This window comes from Eleutherodactylus coqui, chromosome 10 (assembly GCF_035609145.1).
Source record: "Eleutherodactylus coqui strain aEleCoq1 chromosome 10, aEleCoq1.hap1, whole genome shotgun sequence".
In the NCBI taxonomy this organism is placed as follows: domain Eukaryota; kingdom Metazoa; phylum Chordata; class Amphibia; order Anura; family Eleutherodactylidae; genus Eleutherodactylus; species Eleutherodactylus coqui.
The window spans coordinates 74,190,166-74,198,316 of NC_089846.1; positions in this window are offsets into that span (position 1 = coordinate 74,190,166).

Consider the following 8,151-nt stretch of genomic DNA (forward strand, 5'->3'; position numbering starts at 1 on the left):
CATCCCTGTCTGGTGCCGTTTTTAATGGGAAACACAGCAGACAAGAGACCATTCACACGACCGTCAAAACTGACGGATTGCTGTATAAGCTATAATATCCTCAGGATAAGTCATGGCTAGGGATAAGTCAGATCAGCATGGATTCCTACGCCCAGCACCCCTACCGATCAGCAATGTGGAAGGGCTGCAGCGCCCCAGAAGAAGTAGAACTCTGTCCTTTGTGCAGGGGCCAGGAATGATACTGTAGATCTATTCTATTTAGTATGAGAGCTTCAGTACCATTCTGGGCCACTGCAGAGTGGATGGAGCTGTGCTTCCTCCTGACACTAAACAGTGGCGGATGTGACAACACATAGGCTATGACTGCTGCTGTCTATACATCACTTACAGGGATACTAGGCTAAGACACAGACATGTGGGTGGAACACCATCGCGCTATAAGAATTAAGACACATGAAGAGAGCCACGGCCGTTGCACGGCCGCATGATACATGGTGATGAAGTCAATGGACTTTCATTGATCTACGCACATGTGCGCGTAGATACTCAGGGGACATAGATCTCAGCATGCTCTATTTCTTGGCATACCATGCAGTGTGAGCCCTATACTTCTGTATAAGCAGCATATGCAATGCTGTCCATACAGAATACATTACATATGGGCGTCGATTTCATATGCAATCCCGCTATGAAACAGAGCGGGTAATAAAAAAAAATAAGAGTCACACTACGCACATCTGTGTGCGTGATACGCGAGCATGCACAGTGTGATAGACATGGTAATTATTTAGTATAAAATGTCTATCGATATTTGTATATAACCCAAATGTATTTTGCTGTTGTAATGACTTTCAGCTCTGTGGAGTCTAAAGGACACACACAATCTAATCATGGTATTTGCTAGCCAATGGATGGGTGATGTATTTGCTCTAAGTACATAGAAATTGCTCAACCAGTTTCTAAGAAGTTAAAGGGCCATAGTGTCGTGTATATCCTGTGTTTAATACTGAGTGTTTACCTAGCCCCTTCCTCTTCTCACCCAGGCTAGGTAAACAATGATTCATCACTACACGGAGCTGTCTGCATGCTAAAGAATACAAAGTCCATACCTTGGCGGACGTGAGGACGGGAGGGTAGAGAGGCGGGAGACTCTGTATAATCTAGCGAATAAGAATATATATATGTTAGTGATGTAATCTGTTAAACGCCCATAAAGGGCAGGTGTTATCCTTTTTCAATAAAAAGGCCTGTCTGGACGTCTCTGCCAGGAGAGCCATTTTTAACATGAGATTCATACCTTGTGTTTGACTTGGTCAGTGTGCGCATACTGCTTCCACACAATTAGGAAAGCGACAAAATACCCCAAAGCCTGCTGGAGAAATCATAATCCAGATCAGTGGAGTCCCTGTGTGAGTGAGTGGATCTGTGAGGTCACAGCCTGGAACGTACAGAGATCGGCAGATGGCACGCAGAACTCAGGGGCCCGAAAATCTACAGAACACGGTAAGATTGCTTTATCTACCTGTGTCAAAGCTGGGTTCTGACTGCTTTTCTGCCTGTTCCTGATCCAGACTGGACCTTCACTGAAAGACAGGTAATAACTCTAGTTCTGTCCACTCGGGAAAACCACCACGTTACCTGTCTAGGGGTATTTTGTATGCTGTGTATATTATGTCTGAGACGGTTAAAAATTGTGTATATAAGACCAAGAGATAACTTCTGTGAGGGTTAATGTGTCGGGAGGGCGGACTCGGCTGTTTAAGTCTGAGGGAACACGCCAGTGACACGTGCTCCTAGGTAAAACTAGTGTGAGGTTAGGAAGATTTATGATACGTATACTTAACTTTATGATTGAGCGTGTTATGTTCTCATATGTGGAAAGGTATATACGTGTGAAGTATAGTCGTGCTTTGTGACGGCTGATTTCTCCAGAATATTATTGAGGTTTTGGTCATTGAAAATAATCGTCAGTCTCTGTGTATAGCTAAATGTCCTGTCTAGATCGTGTACAAGAAGTGCTCTTGGGGATTACTAGACGGTGGGTTGTTAAAAAAGGTAGATGAGATATATATATACCTTGAGCCGTTGTGGGTATTCTCCAGTAATCCCGTCTGTCTGGTATTATAGAAAGAATGTGCAGTGTTTATTGTTGGGGGGAGGGCTGCTGATAAGAGTGAACTGAAAGCTTTTTCAATTAACCCTTTCTGTTTCCTTTGTCTTTTCTGAGTGGGAAAGAGGGGTTATATGGGAAGGATTTGAAGAAAGCAGATTTTACAAGAGAAACACTACTGTGTCTTCGAATAGAATGAATAGAAACTTTGGATAGAATAGAATAAGCAGGTAGCATAGAGTTGAGCAAAGTGAGCAAGGACAAAGGTCATAGAGCTTGTGATTTGGTTACTGAACAATGGGAAAGGACCAGGAAAAGTTGCAGAAAGAAATGTTAGGTCATGGACAGATAAGATAGGCTGTAGAAAGTTTTCAGAAGATGAGCAGGAAGCCTAGCAAAAAGAAAGGTGTTTTTAGATTGCTAGGAGGAGGTATAACGTAGTTAAGAGATTGAAGAGGGGAAAGCATGTAGGGGGGTATGTGTATTGCTAATGAACAATGTAATGTCTTTGTGTTGATTACAGCCCCTCCCTGTAATGGCGGCTGGCTTGCAATGTTTACAATCCAACATAGTGTGACTCTGCAGTAAATGTAGTGAGGCCTGCCCCCACCCTGAAGTTACTCCCCCCCCCATGTGCTCACTTTCAGGGTGTGTGATGTTACTTCCGGTCCCTCCCCATCCGGGACAGGACCTGGCCCCGCCCCTTCCTCCTCCAGCGGCCATCTTGCCTCACCTGGACGTGCTGCTACTCAGCAGACATTTTGCCTCACCTGAGAGTGCTGCTGCCCCTGGCCCCGCCCGAGCCATTTTGCCTCACTTGGGAGATTTGTAGCCCCGCCCCTTTCTGCCTCTGGCGGCCATTTTGCTGCACTTGGGAGGCCTATATTCCCCAATGCCACTGTATCCAGTGCTAACATCATGATTATCTGAAGTAAGGTTTTGTTTGACCAGACTTTGTTACGCTCCAAGATGTGGCCACTTTGGATGTGTGATAAGTTCAGGGAAACAAACCTTTGTGGAGATGCAGCTTGGGACATAGTAGATGACTAAGCTGGTTTATAGTGCATGGAAGATTGGAGTTGATGCATGGGGGGCAGAGACCAGGAATACATGACAGGGGACTCTCTCTCATGTTCCCAGGGGCTCTGTTTTCCACTGCCCGCTTCTCCAATGGATACTCAGACAGATGATGTTATGGAAGGCTCCTACAGATGGAATAATTTCCCTATAGTCACCCAGCAAACTTTTTCATGCAATTTGGTGAAGTAATTTTACTTTTTATGTGAAGAAAGAGGGACTGAATTGCCCAGAGTAGGATGTTAATTCATCCGTATTCTTTAGTTTTTCTTTAAGTCTTTTGTATATTCTAGTGTCAGTCTACACTGAAGCTATAATTATATTCCGACAGGAGAGTAAAAGCTAAACGCTGGCCATACCCTGAAATACTATTACACTGGGTGACGTAAAATTTGAATCGTGTGGCGCCCCCTTGTGTTAAAAAATGCTAACTGCGACCTGAAAGGAAAAAAAAATTTTTTGTAAGGAGATTTTCGCTCAGACTTCGCTGCATACAATGTCACCTTGACCTACAAAGTGCTTGTTTTTGTGCCTCTTGGTTTACTAGTTTGAACGCAATTACTCTTTTTTCCATTGAGTATTCCGCTTCAAAAGGGGGGAGGCAGAGGTGATCTGGGCCATAGATGATCTAGGTGTTGTAGATCAGCTATTGGGTTTGAAAAAAAAAAATAAATAAATGGAATAATAACAAGATTCTGAGCCATGTGAAATAGAACATCAGCACGATTATTTAGTACTAATTCAGTAAGAAACTGCAGATATGCAAACAGTTACCAGAACCCCTGTTGATAATGCATATGTTGAGCTTTTTGCAGATGGTACCAGGGTGAGGATTGATGACTCCACATCGGATATGCAGTGGTCACACAACAAGATGTCCTAGAAGCAGAAGCTCTGCCTCCGCATGTCACAGTACAATAAGCGGAATTGAAGGCCCTCACTGAGGCGAGTAGAGTGGCGAGAGGTAAGACCGGCAATCCTTTACACTGACTCCTGGTATGCATTTGGCATAGCTCATGATTACGGCCCAATATGGAAGGCCAGACAGTTTTTTTACCTTAGCAGGACAACCAATTGAGAATGGTGCAGCGGTACAGAGTCGCATGGAGGCCCTACTTCTACCTGACAAAGTTGAGAGTTCGCACCGATTCCTACACTGGAGAGGCGAGAGACGACACCCTCGCTGACAGCATAGCAAAGGCAGCGGCCCTCAAGCCGTGGAAGAAAGAAGAAAGATACTGACAGCATGAGTCAGTGGTAAAAAACTTTGGACATTGACAAAAATTTGGACTTTGATATGCTAAAGACTTTTACAGTTACCAGCCAGCAAGGAAGGAAAGAATAAATGGACTAATATGGGAGCAGCAGAAACAGGACAGCGTGTGGTGAACAGTCAACAGCACTTGCCCACCACAGTTCCTGTATCCCATGATGGCCCAGCTGATGGACGGAAAGACCCACCTAGTAAAGCAGCACTGACGACGACGCTTGAAAGAGGTTGGGCGACTTCTGGGTTCTCTGTAGCTGCTGCATCATTTGTCCGGTTTAGCATGATCTATGCCATGGGTAAGTCAGGGCAGAAGTAAATTTGCCACACCACACTTGCCGGGACCACTCGACCCATTTCAGGGATTGCAAATTGACTACGTTCAGCTCCCACTTGTTGGGAAGTATGAATACATGCTTGTTGTTGTTGATGTCTTTGCAGGTTGGAGGCCGACCCTGTCACCAAGGCAAACAAGTAGGTAACCGCAAAGAAGCTCATGAACGAGGTAAACTGTGAATATGGGGGTACCAGAGGTGATTCAGAGTCAGACAGAGGTATAAACTTCGCAGGTAAATGTAACATGTCATGTCTGCTCTGGGTGTATCCCAGGCCTTTTACATACTCTACCATCTTTAGAGTAGTGGAAAGGTGGAGAGACGTAGTGGCACGCTAAAAGTAAGATACTTAAAAATGACGCCACTTTGGAAAGACTGTCATCCAATAGCCTTATACAGTGTTAGATATGAACCCAGGGGGGATTATACATTATCTCCCTATGAGATTGTTTGGGCTAGCCCCAAGGCTAGGTCGTTACTATCCTCAGTGGTTACAATTACAATCTGATGTGTTGACTGAGTATGTGATTTCCGTTGTTAAAGAACTAACCAAAGCCTATGCACAGGTGTTCTCTTCCAGACTCCGAGGCAGACACTGGGACACATATCTTGCAGCCTGGGGATTGGGTGTGTGTCAAGAAGTTCCCCAGGAAGCACCCTCCTGAGCCCCGATTTGATGGCCCCTACCAGGTGCTTCTGACTACTGCCACAGCTGTGAAACTAGCCGAAAGACTTACATGGATCCACGCTTCATATTGTAAGAAAGCTTCAGATCCGGGAGACCAGTCTTAGTTATGCCAAAGACATTACTCTGGTTAGGGCTAGTGAGAGAGGAGGGTAGCAACTGGAATCCTTAGTCGGAAGAATATGGGGGTATGGTTACCTTCTAGTATAACTCGTCCAATGCTCAAGTAGCCGCATATTCCTTCGACTATTGTACTGTGGTCCCGTGTCTAGGCGCAAGATCCCACCGCAGGCCAGATTTAGCTCAGTCCAGCTGGTTATATGACTTATATACCCGGGGAATACAATATGTTTGCGCCACTGATAAAGTCTGGGGAGAAGACTGCCGTTATTGGGGATTAGTGGGATGGAACACAGGAATAGACTAGTCCTATAAACCGCGAAGTGCCTTAAATAAGAAAGATAGGAGCAGGAAATCCCTAATTAGTCGTATAACCCTCCTTGAGAGTAATAAGGACAGCAGGTATTGGAAGGCTGAACTTAGTATGCTGCTTGGTTTTAATGTGGTTGTTACATTAACCATGGGAGATCCAAGCCCGGGGGACGGGGAGACTTATAGTCTGGGGACATACCGGTACGGGAGGACAGATCCCTTAGGGAAGTTTAAAATAAGGGATATGGTAGATGCAGCCGAATGGAAGCCTTCACTTAGTCCCGTGCCCATAATTAACCCCCTCCGCCGTAAGATAAAGACCTTGACGAACATGATGATCATAGCCGACCCTACCTTTGAGGACACCTTGACAGTAGCGACTGGCTACTCTGACCAGAATCTCTGGTTGGAGTTGATGAGGTACAATGCTAACAGGAGCAACAAGTCTAACTGTTGCGTGTGCGGTAGTGCCCGACCACACTCGGGGATGGTCCCCCTAAATCTCCCTGTAGATGCTGAAGAGTGGTTTATTAGTCTCTTCACGAACATTTCCGCTAATTACACTGTCCGTGAGAAATGGAAGAAGGAATACTCTATAACTACTTAAGTGTTTTGCACCAGAGAGAGTATTACTGACTACCCTGGAAACTACACCTGCCAGGCAATTAGGCAGGGTGGAGGGAGATTTTTGGGGAACTCACCAACGGGTATTGCTCCTCCTACAGTATGATAGGAGGGGAATAGATGCAGAATCAGGTCCAGTCCTTAGGAGACGTTTACTGGCTTTGTGGAGACATGAGGTAGAGGACCCGCCTGGAGGGTAATTGGACAGGGGAGTGTGCCTTAGTAAAGCCCTTATGCTCCTCCACATCCTGTCAGACACCAACGTTTCCCTTGTTTGAAAAAGATGAAGAGCCAGTTCCGATAATGCCAAACACATACGCTACCAAAGAAAAAGGAGAAATGTACTAGTACTGCGCCTGCCCCGATCTCCTAAGATGGATTGTCAGTGGAATTCCCATTTGCCAAGGGATAGTGCAGAAGACCTTAGGTTCCGGCGAGGGCACACCCTGTGGGGTGTTAACTTGTACAGATAGAGGGTATGGATGCCCGGAAATGAGCCCAGGGAATCCATGGCCTCCCTCTGAGGTGAGGTAGGGATCCCCCCCCCCCCTCCTAGGAGTAGGGACTTACGGGCAGTGGGAAAACCCTGACGCAAGGGTGAGGCGACTTGGACGTGTTCACCATTAGGACTATCTCCAGGAGGGACACTGGTGTGGGTGAAGATTAGGGAGTCACACGCCGTGCGTACCTGTGCACGCTACTAGTATTGTAACATTATACTAGAGCGAGAAGAGAGACCCCTGGTGGTAGTTTTGATCTACACGTATACATTGACATCATAGGATAGCCAAGGGGGGTACCTGACGAGTTTTAAAAATTAGAGACCAAGTTAAAACTAGATTCGAGTCCATTTTCCTGATCATTATGGTAAATAAACGTTGACTGGATTAATTATGTTTATTATAATTAGCAGTGGTTTATAAATTATACTAGAGACGCCTTATAGGGACTAGTCGACCAATAGGACCTACCTCGACTATGACTTTTCAAAATAGAATGACCTTAGATATGACTTTAGCTAAAAAGGGGAGTGTCTGTAAGATGATAGGGGAGACTTGCTGTGCCTACATCCTAGATGACACGTGACCCGCGGGTAAAGACGCACTTGTCATTAAGAAGCTGACCGCACTAACTAAAAAGAGCTAACTTTTGGGACCAGCACTCGCCTTGGATGAGCGGGTGGTAAAGGATCCTGGCACAGACAGGCGTCGCTGTTGTATGTGAACTGATGGTTACCTTTTCTGTTCTAGTCTGCTGTGTTATTCCCTGTGTCAGAGAGACCTGTGAAACTGATGCTGGAAAAGCCGCCCCCACCATGAGTTTGCTGGATGCATCCCCAGAAGGAGTGGACAAGTCCTACACCCCCTTGAAGACCCTAAAACGAACCTTCAACGCGCTCCGGTTATAGGCTCATGCGCAGAAAACTGTGAAAATTAGATAGAGAATTAGAGGATAGACATTTTAAGGGGGGATTGTGATAGACATGGTAATTATTTAGTATAAAATGTCTATCGATATTTGTATATAACCCAAATGTATTTTGCTGTTGTAATGACTTTCAGCTCTGAGGAGTCTAAAGGACACACACAATCTAATCATGGTATTTGCTAGCCAATGGATG